The sequence below is a fragment of the Lampris incognitus genome, chromosome 13 (genome assembly GCF_029633865.1).
Source record: "Lampris incognitus isolate fLamInc1 chromosome 13, fLamInc1.hap2, whole genome shotgun sequence".
Classification (NCBI taxonomy): domain Eukaryota; kingdom Metazoa; phylum Chordata; class Actinopteri; order Lampriformes; family Lampridae; genus Lampris; species Lampris incognitus.
Genome location: NC_079223.1, coordinates 23,480,328 through 23,505,553, shown reverse-complemented (window position 1 = coordinate 23,505,553; position 25,226 = coordinate 23,480,328). Strand labels below are relative to the sequence as shown.

The following is a 25,226-nucleotide window of genomic DNA, read 5'->3' as shown; positions in this document are numbered from 1 at the left end:
GGTGAACACCAAAGTAATAATACCAAACAAAAAATTGACCATTGATGAGCACGACAATCTTAGTAGTGCCAATAAGCAACAAGGGTTGAGACTTGTTCTACACCAGCAAATGTTTGAGTTTGATTCAGTCTTCAATATTTATGTTATAGACCGATTTAGGCCTTACCAATGACTGACTTACTTTAATCTGCGACACATTTCTTAATTTAATTACTTACATGCTGCAGTTTTCGGGCCTATGTATGGCTATGGATATTTTGTAGGTCAATGTTCTTTCGATAGTTTATGTTCTTGCACTAGAACTTTGATTAAATTATTCATATTGCCCATTCTTTCATTTAATGGTTTACATATTGAACCAGTTTCATGCATTCAGCAGTGAACAACAAAAGAAGTATTGATGGCAAATACACTGAAATCTAAAAAAAAAAACAATGCCATAATCAAAGCTGCATCAGATTTTCTTGTGAATTTTCTGTATCTTCTCTGTGAACAGTCTATCACATTAAGGTAAAAATAAATAATTACAACGAACCCAAATCCTCCATTGTTTGCAGCGTACAACATCATAGTTTACGATGTACCACGTTGCCTGTCTGTTGTGTAACTGTCACATTTTGAATTATCACATTTCCTTTTATTCCCCTTGATGTCATGGTTCTTTAAATGCAACGGGGAGAAACAGAAGTGCTCTTTTCACCCTGGACGACTGCTGGTACAGATGGTTCACAAAGTTAAGTTCACAAAACTACCCTATGGAAAAAAGGCCTTTTTATACAAGCACCACTAAAGCGTGAGAACGAAATAGATCTTAAACTGACAAAACGCAAGAAAAAAAAGATAAAATGTTAACAACGAAAGGGCTGCAGAGAAGCCAAAATGCAATTAAAAATGAAAAAGACATTTACTGTAAAATGTACATTTACATTTACTACCATCCATCCATCCATCCATTATCCAAGCTGCTTATCAGAATTCAGGTCGTGGGGATGCTGGAGCCTATCCCAGCAGTCATTGGGCAGCAGGCGAGGAGACACCCTGGACAGGCCCCCAGTCCATCACAAGGCTGACACATTCACATTCCAAAAAAAAAAAACTACAAAAACACATATATCCAACACATCAAAAAAAGAGAGCGAATGCCAGGATGACTGTCGGACTGCCGGTCTGCATGGGCTAGCACTTAGCTTAGCCTGTCCCACTTCTGCATCCTGTCAGACCGCCCTTGGTGTTTCCTCCTCGGGCACAGCTCCAAGCAGGGCCATGGCCCCTGGGCCAACCGGACATGGCAGACCAAGCTCTCCCAGCCGATCCAACACCAGCTCTCCCAGACAGACACCTTCAACACACCTCCCCACACTCCACACTACGACACTAAAAACACAGTCAACACTAGGCGAGGCCGCTGCCATACCGCCCTCGGTGTTATCGGAACTGCCGGTCTGCATGGGCTAGGAGTTAGCTTAGCCTGCCCTGCTTCCGTGTCCTGTCAGACTGCCCGAGGAGCTCCGGACAGGACCATGGTCCCTGGGCCCACAGGGTGCAGCAGACCAAGTTCTCCCAGCTGTTCCGGTACCAGCTCTCCCAGCCATCAAACAAAAACACAAACTTAGAAGCAGACGTGGACAGAAACACTGCATGAGTACTAGGTGAGGCCACCGCAAACGTAAGTTCATGCTGCCATCTTCCCACACCGGTACTGGGTGAGGCTGATGCAAATGTGAATTTGCGCAGCCATCTTCCCACACCCGAAGTGGGAAGCAATCCACTTGATATGGATATGTTTTCACAAGTCAACACTAAAATGGAGTGCTTGAGTTAGCCAAACTTTATAGCTTCTCAGCAACACATAAGTAAAGGGATGAGCGCTTACAGCATATTGATATGCAAATGAATAGTTATGTGATCAGAGGCGTCTGTTTATTGGGTATTTTAGAAAGGCTTCAAACCAGTTTCAACAATCACAATTAGAGACAGGAATAAACTGAAACTCAAAAAAACAAATACAACTTGGTGTGATTGCAAACATACCCAAATCCTCTGTGAATAGTACATGTGGCCATTGAAACTCTAGTTAAATGTCACGCCTATTTGCATATGAAACTGGTCGCTGGTTTCGGTTGTTATGCCACTGCATTGTTTATAAGGCTGGGGATACCTGCAGTCAGTTTAGACTGAAGTGGTCACTTAGATGAGTGATGAGACATTTCTGTCAATAAACGTCGTTTCCAGATGAACTGATTCAACTGTCTTTGATTTTCTTATCTGGATTATTGAGCATGCATCAAGACAACTTGGTGTGTGGTTGTGCTGAACCGATTGCAGGAGATGAGGAGTCACTCCTTTTTTTATTTTGCCGTTATTACACAGTGTAATGAAGAGGTAGATTTATTTATTTAGGTAGATTTATGAGTTTAAATACTTGGGGTCAACTGTACACAGTAACAGGGAGTGCAGAAGAGAGGTGAAGAAGGGAGTGCAGGCAGGGTGGAGTGGGTGGAGAAGAGTGTCAGGAGTGATTTGCGACAGAAGGGTGCCAAAGCAAGAGAGGCAAGATTGAGATGGCTTCGACATGTGTGGAGGTGAGACGCTGGGTATATTGAGGGAAGGATGCTGAATATGGAGCTGCCAGGGAAGAGGAAAAGAGGAAGGCCAACGAGGAGGTTTATGGATGTGGTGAGAGAGGACATGCAGGTGGCTGGTGTGACAGAGGAAGATGCAGAGGACAGGAAGAGATGGAAACGGATGATCTGCTGTGGGGACCCCTAACGGCAGTACCCAAAAGTAGTAGTAGTAGTAGTAGTAGTGAAGAGGTAGACAGGAAACGAGGGGGTATAACGTGCAACAAAGGTGGACTTGAACCAGCAACGTTGCGACCATGTGCTATGCACTCCAACCACTCACCCACAGAGGCGCCTCATGCGTTATGCTTTTAACTATATATACTCACAATTACCTCACTCCATGGGAAAACACCAGTTGTACACTATAATTCTGTTACTTTCATGAACTCTGTGCATTTGACACCTACTGCATGTCTGTCCATCCTAGAAGAGGGATCCCTCCTCTGTTGCTTCGCCTGAGGTCCCTTTTGTGTGACAAGGTTTTTCTTGTGGAGTTTTTCCTCATTTAAGTCGAGGGTCTATGGATAGGGACTTTGGGCTGTACAAATAAACTTGTTTTGACCACAGGGCTAGATGAGAAGGGATGGGGCAGGATGGGAGGATCAGTGGAAAGAGTTGGGGAAGGAGCTGGAGGAGAGAAATGGGCTCAGGGTATGGGGCTGGGGGAGAAGGATAGTGGATGGAACCTCAGCTCAAAGGGACAAAACTGGGGGAAGAGGGATGGGATACAGAGAGAAGGCTGAGTGTGCTGCAAAAAAACTGGAAGACAAAGGTGGTAGCCCATCGACAAAGGGTTGGTACACTCGGCCTGGAGAAAGATTACAGAGAGAGAGCTGGAAAAGAGGCTCAGGTTGGGCTCACATTGCTGAGAAAGACAGTTTTTAGACGTGCCCTTTAAGTAAAAGACAGAAATGGTTACAAACAAGCTCTTCCTTTTTCACCATTTGAAACATCCTCTATTCAGTTTCTGTCCAGATTCATAGATTCTCAAATTGACTCATTTCCTGAGGTAATGATGAAATCATGCTGACATGATACAACCACAGATAAATAATCCCACAGACAAAACGTAGAAAGAGGGAGGGGAATTACAGAGGGCTGCAGACTTGCAGTATAAGTCATTTAAGGAAGGTCCAAAACCTCTCTTGTTCCAGGCCTACCTTAATCTATAGATGGTCTCTAAGAAGACTCATAACTGCAACTACTGTCACTGGTGTCACTGTTGGTGATCTACCTACTGAGCACTAAACACTGCTGTACATGTGACGTGACATTCACTCTTGATGGCTGTAAAACCTGCACATGGGTATATCTACTAATGGGTGCCTCATGTAAGCCGTTTCCACTAAGTCTGCTAAAAATTAGTTGAGTTAATTAGGATCTCCAATATGTGAAAAACAGGGAGCTCTAGTAAAGAGCACCATGTCCCCTACATGGGCGCCTGGTTGTGTTTTAACATGGGTGCACAAACTCAGAAAGATACATAATTGGTGGTGGTGGGGGCGGGGGGGGGGTATGTGTCCTCCCCTAGAAAAAAACCCCAATTTAAAACACATTTCCTTCATTTTTACACTACCTAACTTCTTGGATTAAAACAGCCACCTGCACTAGTCTAAATTAGTTGGATTAGATCACAGCTAGGATGGGTTAATTTGCAGTAACTGAATTTCCCTTCGGAGATTAATAAAGGAAACTTAATTTAAACTTAATTTAATTAGTGCTGTGTCTTGTTTGTCCGTATGCTATCAGTGTCCTCTTCTCGCACCGTGAAATCTCTTGACTTCGCCTCCTGACTACAGCCTTGCTTATGTCAACTCTCAGACGTACGCCGCTCTGGATAAAAGCGTCCGCTAAATGAAATGGGAAATTGTGACGTCATCCGTTATGAATTTGTTTTTCACTGCGTGAGAAAATGAACGTTGGCGTGTGAAAAGTGTCAACTGTGTGAGTCTAACACCGGTTTCTAACTGGACGCGATGTGAACGAGCGAACATCAAGATGGTTTTAGTTTCTCCCAATCAAGACGTTATAACCTCAGCGCAAAGCCCAACGACGCGCCGCTCGTTCGAAACACCGCTCGCCCTCGCTCTGTTCTTCTCGCGAAGCTTCGCGCACTTGCGCCACCTCCAACCTATTTTCATTGGTCAAAATCGACGCTGACTTCCTTGACGTTCCGTTTCCCTCCAGACAGCAGTAACACCGGCTATTTGATTAATTTTGTTATTTTATATGCAAAACATTTTAACCACAAACGGAAATTCTCTAAACCACTACCTAAAGTCGCTCCTTTTCTGCAAGAACTGAACTCTACTTAAATCTCTCAGCCTTGTAAACAAAAAAAGTAATAAACTGTTGAATTATTATGAAACGTTTTTCCCTGAAACCTGTCTGGATATTTTAGATTTGTACATCTGTAGTCCGGTTTTGTTTTGTGGTATGTCTGTTCTTATTATATTATTATCATTTATTTATCTCTGTAACAGTCTGGTACCCTTATTGTATTCTTTTGACGTAGTTGTATAATTATACTGAACCTGATGTGCTAATACTATATACCAGTTTTGTTCTGTAACATTTTCTATTGTTCAATATTAAAAAAACACCGGCCATTAATTAAGGAAATCAAACGACTGATGAAATGATTAAAACTTGAAAACATTGCGTTATTTTTGAATAAATAACCGAGACGCTCATTTGCGGAAGGAGAAATCACAAACGGCGCCCAAAAAAAAAAATCTAATCCCCTGCTCGCGCTGCGACATCGTTCGTGGTATATCCGGACAAATCTTCGCGCTCCATCCGCTGAAATTCGCTCGCTCGCTTTATGTTAGGAGGAGGCCTCACTCACGGTCAATGCGTGAGAGTTGGCAGCCCGGCCACGCTACACTTAAAACCAGCCGACTCTGGTTGGGCTCCTTCGCGAACGTCCCATCTCCACAGCCGAACCCTGTCCGATCGGCGAGCTAACGTTAGGTGAGCGGGCTGGCAAAATTAGCTAACGTCGACCCGCAAGTCGTTTCGGCGACAGTACAATCCCACGTTTAGCTCATTTAAAGTTTGGCTGGAGCGAGTCGGAGGGCCAAGCAGGTTCATTCAACACACGCAAACCCATCTTCCCATGTTCTATTTTCAGTCAATGATCGCAGTTAAACTCACCTTTGTAAACGGTCAGCGTCCTGTGTGGATTGACATAGACTTGACAGCCTGAGCATGCTGTGGCAAACGATCGTTTCGGTCGAATTCAGTTCGACTGAATCAATTAAAAGGGATGATCAAACATTTTGTATTTATTTTTTTGTTACTTATTATTGTTAGTTGCTGAAAACAGTAAAATGATCACTGATATAGGTTGCTTAAATATAATCACCCGATTGCGGGCACTGTATGATGATTAGCAAAACCATAACTGTGCTCCCCCTAATTGAATAATGGGGTTGCATTTGCTCCATTGCTGAGGCGCCTATGGTCACCGATGTCTATCTTTTTTTTCTTTTGAAGCCTGATTCTGCCGCTGACACCTCATGGTATACACAACAGAAGTCAGCCTGGGTAAAATTTAACAACCCTGTACAAGAATATCTCTTGGTTCGAGGTTTTCATGGAGATCTAGCTATTTGAAAATGAGGCTGAGTGAATGCGAATAGGGTTAAACTTCATTCATTGATTGAACACTGTCCTGCATTTCAAAACTCAAACACACCACACTATCCACTGTCTTGCTGTGATGGCAAGCTCTTTTCCCTCTCTAATATATGCCAAGTACTGCCTTTCACAAAGGCTCCTTTCACAGCACCACACACACACACACACACACACACACACACACACACACACACACACACACACACACATAAAGATTAAAAAGGAGAGAGAGAGAGAGATGAGATGAAATCCATGACCACAGGAGGCTGAACTCAGTCATGGCTTTTGGCTATCTAGGATTCCGGGGTGTGGACACTTTGAAGTGACACCAGTAGAACACACAGTAATGGGTACTACATAGGCATGGATACACACACACAGAGAGACACACACACAAGCACTGTGAACAGGGCATGCATATGTTTCAGCTTACAAATGCCCATAAAATTGCTTCTCCATCTTGTAACGTCCTGTGCTCTAGGCCTCATTAGGGTTAGTTAGCACCCCCCACACACACACACACACCTAAAAAACAATTCATTTAAAAATATTTGTCCATACAATCAGGACGTTGTTACAATTCCTCACTCTATTAGCAGAGACACACACCTAAATCATGGCCAAGTTGAAATGCTTTCAAGCATGTTACTTACCGTCATAGCTAGAGAAAATAGTAGCCAGAGCCATTTAACTTGTTTTACTTGAATTCCTCACTGCCGTTTAAGTGTCTGGGAATTAGCGACACAAGGACAGGTGCGGGGGGGTGCAATCCAACCATAAATTGGTCTTTGAAAACCAGCCCTGCAGCACACTTAACATGGTTCTAACAAGACAAATAAGCCTGCTGGAGATATATATATATATATATATATATATATATATATATATATATATATATATATATAGGCTTGTATATATAAGCCTAAAAAAAAGTAAGAACTCCTCTTTCCTCAACTGTCTAGCAACTTTTTAATGTGTCTTGGACATTCTGAATGCTGCCAAGTGCAGCAATAAATGTGTTAGCAGTGCAGAAACTGTGCTGAGTGGCTAAGCTAACATCCTGTGCAGAGAGAGAGAGAGAGAGAACAGTTGTAGCTGTCTGCTAATTTGAGACTTAGACTCAGCAGTGTAATGTCAGTTCATAATACGATGGCAAAACAGAGATGGTCATATATGAGAATGTCCTGACAAAGCATGTGAAAAGAACGAGGTCCTCTACGCTGCTCTTTGTAATCGAGAGTCTATACTCTAGTTAAAGATGTTTTACTTAGAAAGCACAAAAGGTGTGTGCAAAAGGTGTGTATGTATGTATGTGTGTACATGCATGCATGGATGCATGTATAATCTGTTTTTCCATGTGTGCGTGGGGGGGGTGTTATATTTCCCCACCTGAGGTACTCTCAAAGTTCTGACATTTTCAATAAAGTCATTAGTGGATAGATCACCTCTGACAGTCTTTACCCCACTCACCTTGCAGCAACACACATTCTAGTATCGTTGACCTCAGTGAGATTCAAATTCCTAACACTGACTGGAAGGATCTATGTCAGTGTTTCTCAACCGGGGGTCCGCGGACCTCTAGTGGTCCGTGGTATAATTGCAAGGGGTCCGTGAAAATAAAATATCTTTAAAAAAAAGATCCTATGACATCTATAGAAATAGGATTATTTTACTCAAATGTGACTGAGACCTTTATCTACCTAAACTATAAAGGATAACAGGACTTTTTTCTCTAATTACATCTGTTTCACAAGTGTAATTTATTGTATTTTAATAAGAGATCTCGCTCCCGTTTGCATTGTTAAAAGTTACTGCATAAAAATTCTGTTGTTACATATATCTGAAAGTTACTGCATAAGAATTCTATTTTGTTAACTGTATCTAAGTTACAACTGAAAGCTCTTATTTTTACCCCAAAGAGCGAATAAATGCTATAATGCAATTTAAAATGCAGTTTCTACTGTTTCTATCAAATTGCAACCCCCCTCCCCCAAGATCAGGTGGAGGGGTCCTCAGGGTAGATCAAAAATACGCAGGGGGTCCAGGACCCCAAAAAGGCTGAGAACCACTGATCTATGTCGCACTCTACTTCAGCTGGTGTAACTGGTGAAATCAGATGGTACTAGGCTGGGAGAAAAGTGTGCCAAGGTCTGCTGTTCTACTGGATGGCGTCCATCAAATTGGATGTGCCAAAAATCCTCATTATTATTATCATTATTATTATCATTATCATTAATAATAATAATAATTATAAAATAATCATTTCATTTCAATTTTGTCAGCAACAGTGGTTTCAAATCAAACCTCAGACATCATCAAGGGGGCTCCAATGGGTCCCAACAAAAATAAGATTGGCTTAAAGCTGAAATCCGCGACTTCCCAGATCTGTCCCTCCCTCTCGCAGGAAGAACTACAAACCAAGGTGTAGCAGCCACTGTCGCTTGTTTCCCTGTCAGCTCAGCAGTAAACACTTCCCATCCTTGCTAAAATGGCACCCTAAGACCAACAGGCAATCTAATGTTATACCAACTACATTAAACTATATGAGAGTGCTGTTCTACTGCAATATCGACTGTAGAGTTGGCAGATTAGCTCTCCAATTAAAGCATTGCCATATCGTCATCACAGCAGTATATGGAGAGTGTTTCCAACCATGGCGAAATATGCTAGTTATGAATTTATGAGCTGACTCCATGGTAATGATGGATAAAATAACTATTGATCCAAGATCCATCCATCTATTATCCAAGCCGCTTATCCCAACCGGGGCCGCAGGATGCTGGAGCCTATCCCAGCAGTCATTGGGCAGCAGGCGGGGAAACAGTCTGTACAGGCCGCCAGGCCATCGCAGGGCCAACACACACGCACATTCACACGTAGGGACAATTTAGTATGGCTGATTCATCTGATCTACATAACTTTGGGAAGAAACCGGAGCACCCAGACATGGGGAGAACATGCAAACTCCACACAGAGGATGATCCGGGATGACCCCCCCAAGGTCGGACTACCCCGGGGCTCGAACCCAAGACCTTCTTGCTGTGAGGCAACCGCGCTAACCACTGCGCCACCGTGCCGCCCTTGGTCTAAGATTTCAACCTAAATTTCAATGCTATATTATACTCTGGATCTTAGTGCTAAATAACAAGAACATCTATAGAATAACAGGTTCTGGTCCTGCTCCCCACTGTAGTCTAGAGAGACTAGAAATATAGAGGCTGGTGAAAACCACGAGAGAGAAATAAAAAGATCCTAATCTTTGATGTTCAGATTTCTATGAAAGATATCGACATCAAGTGAAGTCTAGGTATCTGGCCAAAGATATTCTATATCAGTATACCAATACATCTACCAACTTCCCTTATTTTGGTTATCAGCTAGAAAACATCATAAAAACAGAACTATTCAGTAACGATTTACATCAACTACATTATACAGCACATTCACTGCGCAGCTACAGTCTGTAGATATGCCATATATCTGATCCAGTATGAGTGCTAAAGGTTTTATTATGTTATGATTCCACCTCGCAGGTTGATAATTCTTGTGTTAGGCCTACTTTGCATCTTGAGTTAGTATTTATGTTGCAGCATGGCTCAGGAGGTAGAGCAAGTCATCTAGTAATCTTAAATTATTTCCGCTTATGGTGTGGGAAGATGGTGGTGTGATCTCACGTTTGCAGCAGCCTCACCCAGTACCGGTGTGGAAGAAGGTGGCGCAAACTTACGTTTGTGGCGGCCTCACCCAGCACCATCCATGCAGTGTCATTGTCCACGTCTGTGTCGAAGTTTGTGTCTTCGTTTGATGGCTGGGAGAACTGGTGCTGTATTGGCTGGGAGAGCTGGGTCTGCTGCATCCCGTGGGCCCAGGGACTACGGCCCTGCCTGGAGCTGCGCCCAAAGAAGAAACACCGAGGGCAGTCTGACAGGACGTGGACGCGGGGCAGGCTAAGCTAACTGCTAGCCCATGCAGACCGGCAATTCCGATAACACCAAGGGCGGTCTGGCAGTGGCCTCGCCTAGTGTTGACCGTGTTTTTAGTGTTTTCATGTGGGGTGCAGGAAGGTGTGTCGAAGGTGTGTGGCTGGGAGAGCTAACGTTGGATCAGCTGAGGGGGCCTGGTCTGCTGCGGCCGGTGGGCCCAGGGACCACTGCCCTGCCCGGAGCTGTGCTCGAAGAGGAAACACCGACGGTGGTCTGACAGGACGCGGAAGCGTGGCAGGCTAAGCTAACTACTAGCCCATGCAGACCGGCAGTTCCAACAGTCATCCTGGCTGGCGTTCATTCTCTTGGACAGTGATTTTTTGTAGTTTGGCTATATGTGTTCTTGTAGTTTTTGAATATGTGTTTTTGTCTTTGTGTTGCACTGCTGTGCGCTGGGGCAAATGATATTTCGTTTCATTTCATGTACACAAGTACGTGATATGAAATGACAAAGTGTTGCTAATTCTGGTCACTGGTTCGATCCCCGACTCCTTCAGAGAATGTGTCGAAGTGTCCTTGAGCAAGACACTGAACCTCTAACTGCTCCTGATGAGCAGGTTGGCGCCTTGCATGGCAGCCTCCGCCATCAGTGTATGAATGTGTGTGTGAATGAGTGAATGTGAGGCATACATTGTAAAGTGCTTTGAGCGGTCGGTAGACTAGAAAAGCGCTACATTAATGCGGTCCATCCATTCAGCTCTCCAGATGTGGTATAATCATCAAGCATACAGCAACAGAAGACATTAGTGGAGGCAAGAAACCAGTCAGTAGGTGTATCGCAAGACTTATCAGGTGGAATCACAACACATGAATAAAACCTTCATGACTCATACTGGATCAGCATCTACAGACTGTCTATAGCTGTGTAATGAATGTGTCGCGTAATGTAGTTGATGTAAATCGTTACCAAATATCTTATATGACATTTTAAACCCAAGATGTTAACTGAAAGTAAAACTCGAGGTTTTTCATAAAGGTTATCTGTTAGTTTCATCGTGAGAGTTCATCCAGAAGTCATCATACAAGAACGTTAACATTTTCATCCCGAGTAAAGTTAGTTGCTCTCTGTTGTGCATCACCTCACCTCACCTCAGTCTTGTGAAGCAAGGATTTACTGGAGAAAACGGTTTTCAAAATGCTGGGATCTTCGCTGAATTACATCAAACTGAGGCATACATATCACTCAACTTGCCAATTTTTCTTTTTTGTGCCATTTCGAAACATCTTTAGCCTCTGTACAGGAAACGCATGCTGACAAACACTTGGCATAGACGAGACTGAAGTCCTCTGTGAAGGTAAACTGAGACAAATTCTACAGGGATATGTTCGCAAATATGAAGAGTTAAAATGACAAAACTAACACGTAAGTCAAACAATCCAATAAACGAATAAGAAAATAAAAGATGCCCTTACACGCCACACCCCAACCAAGTGACATCAACGAGAAAAGCAACAAACAGTCTTAAAATGGTTGAATGGTTGAAAGGTGGGACAGAAGGGGGAAAAAAACAACATAAATCATGCGACTCTACTTACTCAAACTGTGCCCATAGAAGAATCAGCAGTATGTTGAGAAGAAAGTAGAAGGACCTTAGTTCATTCTTCACAAGAACACAACAGGCCAACAGCAACTACATACAGCTAAAAAAAAAAAAAAAACAGCAAAAAAGGAGGAAGAGTATATGCGTCAAAAATCTTTCTGAACATCCACCAGCGTGCAGAACTTCCTGATTCTTCTTCCTCTTAATGCACATTACATACTCGCATACTCAGACGCCGCACTTGCTCACACACACACACACACACCACTTCCTCTATATGAGATCTCAGGGTGTCAAAGAGAACGGCTCTCAACTAGCTCAGGTGCCTGCCGGAGGTGACGCGAATTTTTTTAGCATTCCTGCATGCAAAATGTTCGGTTTGTCATAGTAAAATAATGACTTTGGCTCTGAAATAAGCAAGCCTGAAAAGGAAAAGTGACAATTTTTTGTGAGCTGTGCAGAGGTTGAATATTATTTGTGTGTACATGCAATAGGAATGAGGAATAGGAATCACTTCACTCTCACGGGTCACATTCTCACAGGTCACAAGCCACATAGAGTGAAAACCCCTCGTTTGCAAGGAAGAGGCCGTTGGTGTAAAGCAAAGCTGTTCCCACCTCCTAGCCTATTCACTATGTATTATACACTAAAGAAAATGCCTTTCTAAAAATCAGCAACTCAACACAAAATAAAACATGTTGTCAAAATGATGTGAATGAATGAATGAATGACTTTATTTGATGATTAAAAACACATATAACACTGCACTGCAGTCATTGCATTCATTAAAAATCACCGAGGAGGAAAACACAATAAAGCCTGAAGGTGTATTTCCATTGCAGTCTTCAATGGTGGGCTCCAGTGTTGGTAGATCATATGATGACATTCCTCAAAGTGGCTCGATAACAAGTATGCTACGTTGCTAACTAGTATCTACATTAGCTGAGGTGAATGGGGTGCTCATATTAGTTGAGGCAAACGGTGGACTTGAGCCTATTCGAGAGATAAGGACAGAAAAAATAGCCCCTACATGCGACACGCTGCTATTTTTCAATGTGGAAAGAAAAAAGGTAAGAGCCAATGATGTTAGGAGAAGGAGACAAGTGCTGGGATAAAGATGCATAATGGTATTCCCCCCCTTTTTTTCTCCCCTGTTGTATCCAGTCAATTACCCTACTCTTCTTAGCCATCCCGGTCACTGCTCCACCCCCTCTGCCCCTCCAGGGAGGGCTGCAGACTATCACATGCCTCCTCCAATACATGTGGAGTCACCAGCCGCTTCTTTTCACCTGATAGTGAGGAGTTTCGCCAGGGGGACGTAGAGCATGGGAGGATCACGCTATTCCCCCCGGTTCCCCCTCCCCCCCTGAACAGGCGCCCCGTCCGACCAGAGGAGGAAGTAGTGCAGCGACCAGGACACATACCCATATCCGGCTTCCCACCCGCAGACACGGCCAATTGTGCCTGTAGGGATGCCCAACCAAGCCGCAGATAACACGAGGATTTGAACCAGTGATGCCTGTGTTCGTAGGCAACGAAATAGACCGCTATGCTACCTAGACGCCCCATAATGGTATGTTTTTTTTACCAAGTTATATACAGAAGCATTGATCTGATTATTTGTCTTTAATATGAATTGTCACTCTGCATGCATTGTGTGCTGTACACTCCATCTGCAAAGACAATGTGGATTGAAAATTGACTTTCTTTTACTTTGTTAGCTCATTTCCGCACTCACATTAGGCACCTATTCAACAATTAATGCCCCCCCGCCCCCCCCCAAAAAAATCACAAACTTTTCTTCTCTTTTTTTTAAATTATTTCAAGTTAAAGTCCTATTGCCTTAATTTCCTCTAAAAAGCAAAGGGTTTGGGATTGCGTCACAACGATGCGCCCTGAATGCGGATTCAAGTTGTTTTTACAATATGAAATGGATGCAGATACTCTGGCATAGTATTACTTACAGACAGAAGTTAAAGGATTCTGTGTGTTTGGATGTTGCGTGACACTTTTTTGCACTGCTATAAAAGAAGAATAAGAGTAGAAGGGGAAATAATGGAAGAGGGGAAGTAGTAGTAGATATTGGGCAAAAAATATAATCAAAGGGAGCAGGCTGAGTGTGTGGTACAGTTACTGTGCATGTCAGTGGTAATGTACTGCTATCATCTGCATCTTGAAGATGTCTCATATTAATTTGGCTACGCTGTTTCAATGTGCTGTGCTGCTATGTTAAGCGAACTGGTTTAGCTCACCGTAATTAAGTTGATTTGGGAAAAAGGGGGGCATCTTTCCATACCAAATTCAAGAGCCAAACTATTAAAAAGAAATTATCAATCTATATAAGTATTAACTATTAAAACAAACCTAATGACCGAATGTGAAAGCCAAGCCCGAGCAATCAAAAGACAGCCCCTACTTCAGCGAGCTGAGCAATAGATCGATACTATATCAATATTGTGATGTTAGACTAGATACCGCCTCGGATTTTTGATATGGTAATATTGTGTGTTATAAGTGTTGTCTTCCCCTGGTTTTAAAGGCTGCATCACAGTGAAGTGGTGTAATTTTCTGAACTTACCAGACTGTTCTAGCGGTTCTTTTATTTGCCTTTACCCACTTAGTTATTATCTCAGCATTTATGGTGATTATTTATCAAAAGTCTGATTGTGTAAACGTTTTGTGAAAGCACCAATAGTCGATCCCACAATATCGTAAAAATATCGATATGAGGGTATGAAGAAGAAGAAGAAGAAGAAGAAGAAGAATTCCACTTCCTGTGTACTCATGTCACACTTTTTGCTATGAAACAGTCAGAGGCAGTCAGCCAACCCCCAACACAGGCTGAACGGGCCGCACTTCAATACTCTCACTTCACCTCCTCAGATCAGCCCACTACAGTCGCAGAGCATTCTTAAAAAGATATGTTCCTATTATGTATGAAGATGAGTTGGTGTCCTCACACACACACACTGCAACATAACCACAGCACCAAAGTGAAGGATCCTGGTATTACACCTCCTACTCCATCTGATATTAGGAATCAACACCAGGTCTCAATGGAAAACATTCCTCCTTCCCCACCGCCACAAGGGAAAACAAACCTGAGAGGGAAACACTGAAGATGCGTAGCCCTTGTCATCAGTCAACTAGTAGTTTATCACTTTATCAGAACTTCTGATGAAGTGAAAAGAGAAGACTCAATTTCAAAAGGTCAACCTACCCCATCAACATGGAGACGTCAGACGGGGCTAAAAGAGAAACAACTTAACAGAGATGCCTTTCAGTACTGTCTCTCCGTATACGCTTAAAGCTACTATCCTTAACATCGACTTTTTTGTTTAATTTACTGACATGATACTGGGAGAGGAAAAACAACCAACACCAAGATTTGTTTTTTGCAATATCAAATAATATAAAGGAGTTATGTAATTTCATCAGCAGAACACAGCTTTCAACTTTCAAAGCTCCATTTGCAAGGAATGCATCACCCTTGCTATGATTAGGTTGATTTTAGAGTGAGGAATAGGGATTCCCAGGAAGTCATTAAATCAGACTAAATTATATTATCTGTCAGATGTGCTTACACCATTTTTCTTCAAGCATACTCATAAAAAAGCAGACCTTGCTAGATTTCATTTTCAATTAAGCAATAAGCGTTTTAGCCTAACATGACTGATGGGCCCAATTTGCCTTACATTGCATCCTTTGTAATAGAACTATTCCACATGAGTATGCACTGTGACGTCCATCCTGAAGTGAGATATTGTTCAGCCCTGATTGACACCTGTGGCGATACTGGCAACTTTTGGGTTTTATCGCCTTAATTCCCAGATATTTGTTCAAAAAAGGAAACGGTCACCAGAGTGGTTGTATCAGCGCCATCCCCACCACTAAACAAAGAAACACAGCTGAACCCAAGATTTGGCTGTGGATGTTAAAAGGATTGATGTCCTGGAAAAGGGACATCTCCTCTGATGCTCTTCCTTTTTCTGTGGAGTTGTTCCTCATCCAAAATCGACGGTCTATCGGTCTATGGACATAGGAGGATTATGAGAAAATGGGCCCCTGGGCACAGACGTGTAAAAGACCCCCAAGCAGGGCAGGTACACTGACTTGCAGCCAACAACACAATGACTAAATTCACCTGCATCTCAACAGAATTTACCGCACATATACACACAATTAACGCCAACAGCATATTAAATAAGACATACATTCACCTGCAGTTTCCTTTAGTTTTTCAGTAGGACTTTTGGGGCTCTGTTATTGGCATGAATAACTAAGCCCTCTGACTATGCGACAAGAAATGCAAAGTTAATAACAGTGACTTCACACAGGGCTTAGGGACCCCCTGAGTCCTTGGACCCCTGGGCCTTGTAGGCCTGTTCAGTAATCTACACGTGTCTATGGATGCAGGGTGTAGTCCAGTGTTGTTTACTGAATCTACCTGGTTCTCACTGTGTGCGTGTAAAGCCCTATGTGCCTATCTTCTCCATGAATTGTCACCTTGTTGTGATGGAGAAGCTTGCATGGTCCTGAGATCCCGAGAGCAATGCTGTCTGGAGCTACGCTCCTGGTAGGGTCAACCACGGCAGTAAAGTCAAGGGGGAGGTCCCTGACAAAGAGCAATCCAACAAAGACCTCAACGATGGAACAGGCAGAGGATGAGGGCTGACTTTAGGGGAGCATCGCAATGGCTAGGAAAGTGGATGAAGCTACAGCAGAAATGGACCCCTAGTCGTCTTGGACTCCATGCCACTGGATCCTGACCTAAATCTGTCAAGGACCATGTGGTGGCTGTCTGTGCACCAGTCTCCCCATGTTAAACAAAGTCATGCACAGGCATCCTAGGACAGTCATACTCGACCCCGACTGACTGTCAATGATGTGTCTATGACTGATTTGGAGCTGAACAAATAAACATGACATGCTGTACCATATGTCAGTAAAGTCCTTCTGTGAACTTTATCTGCAATATCTACTTTGCTTGTTCTTGCTGTTACAGTGGAGATTTAAGATGCTGTAACTATTTTGACTGACAAATATATCAGTCTGTGGAGGATGACACTTTGCCGGGTTGACAATGAGCCCATGCTGGCTGAGCCGCTCGAACAACTGCCAGAGGTGAACCAGGTGCTCCGCCGCGGATGTACTGGCCACGAGAATGTTGTCCAGGTAAACAAAGAGGAATGGCATATGCTGCACCGCTGAGTCCATGAGCCGCTGAAAGGTCTGCGCAGCCCCCTTGAGTCCAAACAGCATCCTCAGTAACTTGAACAGGCCAAAAGGCGTGATTACTGCCATCTTTAGCACATCCTGCAGGCGGACTGGCACCTAGTGGTATCCGCGCACGAGGTCCACCTTGGAGAAGATGACCGCCCCCGCCCAGTGCACGGAGAAGTCCTGGATGTGCGGGACAGGGTAGCGGTCTGGCGTCATGGCGTTGTTGAGGTGGCGATAATCACCACATGGGCACCAGCCGCCGTTAGCCTTCATGAACATATGCAGGGGGGAGGCCCACGGACTGTCGGAGCGGCGCACGATGCCAAGGTGCTCCATGTTGGAAAACTCCTCTGGCGATGGTGAGCTTGGCTGGGTCGAGGCGCCATGCACGGGCATAGACTGGGGGGCCAGTGGTGGCGATGTAGCGTTCTACTCCACGCTTGGTGACTGCTGATGAAAAGATGGGTGTTGTGAGGTCCGGAAACTCAGCGAGCAGACCCTGAAATTCATCCCCAGTGGCAAGCATATTGGACAAGCCGATGGGACCCGTCTCCCCCAGCATACATGGGTAGGAGCAGAAGGAGACGGCATCAATCAAGCGGCGGTTTTTAATTTCCACCAACAGTTCATAAGCACACAGGAAATCCACGCCCAGGAGGGGAATGGACACCTTTGCCATCACAAAGTCCCAGCTGAACTGCTGACCTCCAAAAACCACCTCCACATACCTCGTGCCATAGCATCCATGAGGGGCGAATCTGTCGGCCATCGCGTCCACTCCGCTCCGCACCCGAATCAACTAGCAACCACTGGCCGGAGATGGTGCCCTGGATAAACAGTAGCTTGTCTTCCTGGCCAACGCTCAGGCCTACTACTGAGCACTGGCCCTGGCTGCTGTCGGCTGGCCAGAAAAATCCTGTCAGCCTCCGCGGCCAGCTCCCGAAAGTTGTTGGTGGTGGACAACTTGGAGCTAGCCAAGGCAGCACGGACGTGCAGGCGAAGCTGACGGAGGAACAGCTGGCCGAAAAGGAAGGTGGGGTTGCACGAACCCAGCATAGTCCACAGAATAGAGATCCTACGATCTCTATTCTGTGGCATAGTCAGCATCTTGTCCATTAGCTCCGATGGCTTGCCGTCTCCCAAGCCGTGCAACGAAAACAACCAGTCCGCCCGCTGCACCTCTGCTAGCTCAAAAGCCTGCAGTCTCTTAATTGTAGCATACTTATCCACGGGCGGCGGGGCTTGCAGCAGGCCCAATATCCATGACGCCGTACTAGTCCATGGGCCAGAGCCCAAAATTTCCTATTTCGGTACACTCAAGGTGGCAAAACTTACTTATAATTTTTGAAAGGATCCATGTCTGTAGATGATATTTTGGTATGATAACCATTCCTGAGTGGCAGCTGTATCACAGTTATCAGCTCATGAAGTTAACCACCCCCTAAAGTAAATTGCATTTTAGACGCTGGTGCATATCCTGGTTTAGCCTCATGGTCAGGACATTTTTCAATGTTCTATAATATTGTCTTTGGTATCATTTTAAAGGGGACCTTCTTAGCTTTCATTCAAGCCCTGTTGTGGATATTTCTCACAAATATAGAGGTCACTTGAGCTCTTCAACCCGTCAATAACACACATCTTTCTGCAATGTTCGCCTAAACTATATACTTTCTTTTAGACCTGTGGCATCTAGGAATATCAGGGACACAAAACACAAAAACTGGAATACTCACAGGACTGTAAAGATTCAGGAAATGTATAATATACCTATACTATTTCATTGTGTGAGGTGATTGTGAACCTTAAATTAGAAGGGCATTATTACTAAGAAACTAACTAGACCAAAGCCAGTTAGTCCATGGGTCAGACCAGATATCGATATCACCCAAGGTGACACAACTTCACTGGTGCCGTTTTATTTGGTACACTAACAGAAGTAAAATAATACATGATAACCTTTCCAAATGAGCAGCTATTTCATTTTTCTTTCAGGAAACCTGTTTCTGTGCCTCTCACGATTGTGTATTTGCCCAGATTTTTACAAATATAGCATTTCAACACCCCTGGTACTGATTAGCCTAGCTTAAACTCTGGGACAGTTCTTAGTTGGCCAACAACCAAGGATAACCAGTACTGTGTACTTCCATTCATTGTGCTAAGCTAGGCTAACATGCAGCCAGATAGCTTTCTACTAAACACATATAGAGGAAACTGGTATCTATCTTCTTGTCTCACTCTGGAGAAGATTGTAAGCTAATTTCCCATAATGTTAGCATGTTCTTTTAATGTATATGTTAATATGATTAGTTAAAGTGGCTACGAGGAACTTTCATCTTGTGTTGATTTTAGCGGCCTCATGTGGACAAAATACAGCTGTTGCATAGCAACTAGGTAATGTATCTATTTGTGGCTATGTAAGATAAATAATGGTAATATGACGCTGGTGAAGCAAAGTAAACTTTGTTTTAGTAGTGTTCATACACCTAAGTTACATGTATTTGTTTGTATGTGGCAGGTGAAAACTGACTGAATATGGCCACTGGTGAACAAGCAAGTTTTTACCCAATACCAAAGCGCCCACGGGTGGAGTGCATTATCCACTGTTCTGATGATACAGATAAGCTGGTTTCACTACAAAGTGTCGACTCATGGAGAACTCTGCTCAGGGCAGCTCAGATACGAAATCATGCACCAGTTTTGAAACTGGCAAAAGACATTCCTGAGGGACAGATTCCAGCAATCCACTACCACAGAAAGTGTCGCAGTATCTTCACTATGAAGCAAATTCTTGATGGCCTCCTTGCAAAAGAAAAGAAAAGTTGTGTCTCTGCTGAAGAGAAACAATCTAAGAGAGTAGCTCGACATGCTCCAAGTACATCTAGGACTTATGATGCAGAGTGCATATTTTGTCAGAAAAACAGCAAATATTCCAAGAGACAGAATACGAGAGAAGTACTGGTGCAGTGTCGAGAACTGCGAGCTGATGCAAAGATCAGGAGTGCAGCCACAAAGAAAAGGGACAGCAGAATCCTTGCCATTGTGAGTAGAGACCTTGTAGCAGCTGAAGGGCACTACCACAGGTCATGCTATAGACTTTACACCAAAGAAGAGGTTTCCAAAGGAGAGGTTGCCAGCAATGAAGATGATGATGCTGCAGCCCAGTATGAAGCTGCTGTGAATAAGGCATACAATGAGCTGTTCCTCTTCATCAGGATGGAGCTTTTTGGCAATCCTCAAGTGATGACAATGACTGATCTCTCTTCTACACTGGTAGCTTCAATGAACTCCCAAGGCATTGCCCAAGTCATGGAATCAACCAAGAAGCACATAAGGCGAAACCTGGAGAGTGAGTTTGCTGGAGCCTTGCAGATATTCCCTGATGAGAAAGGAAAATTCCTCCTCTATCCCGATAACTTGTCCATGAGGGAACCTGCCAAAGAAAATCAGTCTCTCAAAAGGGAGCTGCAGACCCTGAAAAGTGTCAGTGCACAAGATGTTATAGCCAAAGCAGCCATCAAATTGAGAGCAGCCATTAAAAGTCAAGATGTTCCTCAAACCTGGCCGCCTGAAGTCAAACCAGAAGCAGAATGTCCTACCATTCCAGAGTCGCTCATTATCTTCCTGTACTCTCTACTCACAGGCTCAAATGATCCTGATCATGCATCCCAGAGAGTGCAGTGCCTTCTGCAGTCATTTGGCCATGACATAGTATATGCAGTGACATGTGGAAATACCAAGCCTTCCAAGCACATTGTTCTGCCATTCAGTGTCAAATCGTTGACAGGAAATGTAGAGTTGATAAACATCCTCAACCGACTTGGTCACAGTGTGTCCTATTCACAGATGGAAGAGATCAACACTGCCCTGTGTCTCCAGAAACTCTCATCATCAGGGAGTGGCATTGCCCTTCCAGCTAACATCCATCCTGGCATATTCACAACTTTAGCCTGGGACAATATCGACCGTCTTGAAGAAACTGTCAGTGGTGAGGGAACATCTCACAGAGTCAATGGGATTGCTGTGCAAGCAAAGCCAGTCAACCCACTTCCTGTCCAACCCATGCCCACTGTTCCCAAAACAAAGAAGAGAAGCATTGATGGACCCCCACCAATGTTACCAACTTACAATGCTGGACAACGGGTAGGGCCACCACAAAGCAAAAAGTCAGATGCCGATACCGCAGCCAATACTAAGCTTGCCAGAGAGAAAAACCTTCTTTGGGTCCTAGCACGCATGTCACAACAAGAAGAACAGTCAGTCAGCAGCTGGACAGGCTTCAACATCCTGACTCGAGGAGAGATGACGGTCATCCCCGACAATATAGGCTATCTGCCTACCATCAATGCTCCAGCGACACAAATGTCTACTGTCAACGAGGTGCTTAACCAGTCACTGAGCATTATGCAGTGCTTAGGCCTGAGGAAGATTGTCTGTGTCTTTGACCAAGCCCTGTATGCGAAGGCTGTCGAGATCACATGGAAACACCATGACAAGTTCCATGATATCATCATTAGGCTTGGGGTATTCCACACCATCTGCACACTGCTGGCAATAATAGGAAAGCGTTTCCAAGATGCTGGACTCAAAAACCTCTGCATTGAGTCTGGCATGATTGCAGAAGGCTCAATTGCTGGTGTTATGGATGGCCGCAAGTACAACAGGGCAGTGCGACTACACAAGCTCCTGTATGAGGCTCTCATGCTACTGACCTTGAATGGTTTCCTGTCCTGGTTGGAAGAAACTCACAGGAATGACATGGTTCACCTGAATGAGACACTGAAGACCATTGACAGCCTTGGGAAAGAAGTCTCACAACATGCTTTGAAGGAGGTCCTCGAGAACAGCTCTTGTACACGCATCATGGATCTATTTGAAGTCTACCGTGAGTTCCTTAGAGGTGGAAACGGCAGCCTCTCGAACTTCTGGATGTCCTATTTGGACATGGTTGAAATCTTGTTGGGGCTCATCCGAGCATCCAGAGAGGGAGACTGGATGCTACACTTGGCTAGCATTCGAGCAATGATCCCATGGTGCTTTGCTTATGACAGGATGAATTATGCACGCTACCTCCCATACTACTACGCCCAGATGTCTGAGCTGCCCATCACACACCCAGATGTGTACACAGAATTCATGGAAGGAGGCTTCTCAGTCCAACTGGGCTCCACCAATCCCTTTGGCCGAATCCCTGTTGACCAAGCAATAGAAGAAACGGTGAACAAAGACACCCAAACAGCTGGAGGGACAAAGAGATTCAGCTTGAAGCCAGGAGCTGTGACCAAATATTATCTCACAGCTGAGTATAGAAGCATGTACCTCAGACAGCTGAGAGACCTGACAGGTCAAGGCAGGTGCAAATGGTCTCATCCAGATCTACAGAGTCCAAGGATCAAGAGAGATGAAGCAGATGTCCAGTCTCTCATGGACCTTATGGAGAATAACTGGCTCAATCCTATGTCCCCTGATGAGATTGATTTGGTTAGCCTCTCCACTGGCAACATGGCTCCACCTGATGTGACCATAGATCTCTTGAGAGCTCTTGAGAAAGGGAAGAGGCCTACCAAGCATTCCAGCAAACAAGGTTAGATGCAGACCCACCACCTGTGAAATTCCACGACAAGATGACCAAGCAAAGTCTGAAAACATTCTCCGATGTCAGCACAAAACAAGCTCATGGAAAGAAAGCACAGGATGTGGTTCTGAAGGCAGATAGAAACCTTTTCAGTCACATGATCCTGGTGGCTGAAAGCAGGAAGGTGAATCTAAAGGATGTCCTTGCCTACCCATTGGGCCCACTACCATGGGCACTGGCAAATGCTGATGGGTCCTTACGAAAAACAAACAAGGCTGCACTTGCCAGAGAGCTTGAAAAGACTGTATCTCCTGCAGAAGACATCCCAATCCCATCTACTTCCATCATTGATGGGATGAGCCTGGTCCAAAAAATGAATGGCAACAACAAAACCTTTGCACAGGTGGCAGAGTCAGCCTTGACCCAGGTCCTCCATGAGGGAGCACAGAGTGGGAGGATTGATGTTGTTTTTGATGTCTATCACCAGACTTCGATCAAAGATGCTGAACGACTGAACCGGGGTGGAGACATCACTCTCCAGTACAAGAATCTTGCAGGGGGACACCACGTCCAGCAGTGGAGAAAATTTCTGTGCAGTTCCTCCAACAAGACCAGTCTCATCAAGTTTCTGGTGGAAGAGTGGAAACTCCCACGATACAGAGCTATGCTGCATGGCAAGGTGTTGTACATGACCTGTGAGGAAACCTGCTACAAGTTGACAGAAGATGGGTGTGAGGAAGCAGCAGAACTGCACTCCACACATGAAGAAGCTGACACCCGTCTGCTCCTGCATGCATTGCATGCAGCAAATGCGAGCTCAAAGTCAGTTATCATCACAGCTGAGGACACTGATGTCATGGTGCTTTGTCTTGGCTTCCAGAAGGACATCACCTGTCCCATCTACCAGAAGTGTGGGACTCAGAACCGCACACGGTTTGTCGACATCACCAAACTGGCAAGTTCACTTGGAGACAGCATCTGTGACAGCCTAATTGGCTTACATGCCTTCACAGGCTGCGACACTGTCAGTGCATTCGCTGGTCGAGGGAAGCTGAATGCCCTGAAGATAGTAAGAAAGCACACTTCCTGCCAAGAGACTTTTAGTCAACTGGGACAGACATGGAATGTGAGTGATGAGCTGTTCCAGAAAATTGAGCAGTTCACCTGTCGGATGTATGTTGCTAATAGCAGCACTACTGAGGTGAACAAACTGCGTTACCAGCTCTTCTGCACCAAAAGGGGAGAGGTTGAGTCCAGCCAGCTGCCACCATGTAGAGACTGTCTCTTTATGCATGTTCAACGAGCCAACTATCAGGCAGCAATATGGAAGTGCTGTCTGCAGGCTAACCCTGTGGTGCCAAGCCCTACTGAGTATGGATGGACAGACGATGAAGGCAAGCTGGCCATTTACTGGATGCGCTCCCCACCTGCACCAGATGTGGTCTTGGAAATGCTAACATGCAAGTGTGTGCATTCATGCAAAATGCCAAGCTGCATGTGCCTGTCAAATGGACTTCCATGCACAGACATGTGCAGGTTACAGACCTGCAGTAACCAAAAACAGCAGGATGGTCCAGAACTGGACTTTGAACTTGGGGAGTCAGATGATGAGAGAAACGAGCAGTTTGATGAATGACAGTGTGATGATTCTGATGGTATTACTGTGGTAGTAGTCTATTGATGCACAGGATGTTGATTCTGGACTTGGTTACCCAGAGCTTGATAACAATAATGTAACCATATTCACATATACCCATTACCCTACCCATTACCATTACATATACCCACTAATGATATGGGATTACATGTATCATTGACTAAGTATATGTAAATGTCAATGTTGTTTAAAATATTAAAATAGTTCATTACCTGACTATGGTATTCCTTTTTATCATGTATTTTGATTGTGTATTTAAACAAATGTATAGAGACCAGTTTGTGACCTAACTGGCTTTGGTCTAGTTCTCATTTAAGGCTCACAATCACCTCACACAATGAAATAGTATGGGTATATTATACATTTTCTGAATCTTTACAGTCCTGCGAGTATTCCAGTTTTTGTGTTTTGTGTCCCTGATATTCCTAGATGCCACAGGGCTAAAAGAAAGTATATAGTTTAGGCGAAAATTGCAGAAAGATGTGTGTTATTGACAGGTTGAAGAGCTCAAGTGACCTCTATATTTGTGAGAAATATCCACAACAGGGCTTGAATGAAAGCTAAGAAGGTCCCCTTTAAAATGATACCAAAGACAATATTATAGAACCTTGAAAAATGTCCTGACCATGAGGCTAAACCAGGATATGCACCAGCGTCTAAAATGCAATTTAGTTTAGCGGGTGGTTAACTTCATGAGCTGATAACTGTGATACAGCTGCCACTCAGGAATGGTTATTATACCAAAATATCATCTACAGACATGGATCCTTTCAAAAATTATTGAGTGTACCGAAATATCGTCTGGCCCATGGACTATACATGTTCCGAGTGTCGCCACGATGTAGTAGTACTTGGTCTCATCCGTGGTGATGTTCCTAATCGCGAACTGGGCTTCAATGTGAGTGAACCATGCTGCAACAGCCATCTCCCAGAAGTCAGGCAGTTTGAGCGAGACGGCGTTAGCCACTGCACCAGTAGCTTCGT

At 44.3% G+C, this 25,226-nt stretch overlaps 1 protein-coding gene across 3 annotated transcripts in view; it reads right to left on the bottom strand.

The window, feature by feature from the left end:
• Window positions 1-25,226, bottom strand: part of wipf1b (WAS/WASL interacting protein family, member 1b) — a 58,429-nt gene that overhangs the window by 26,842 nt on the left and 6,361 nt on the right. Inside the window, exon 2 of one of the 3 annotated variants that reach the window (XM_056291880.1) lies at window positions 11,786-11,890. The exons of the other annotated variants lie outside the window; for them this stretch is intronic. The gene's annotated coding sequence lies outside the window, so the exon portion shown is untranslated. The remainder of the gene's footprint in view (window positions 1-11,785; window positions 11,891-25,226) is intronic. 3 annotated transcript variants of the gene reach the window in all.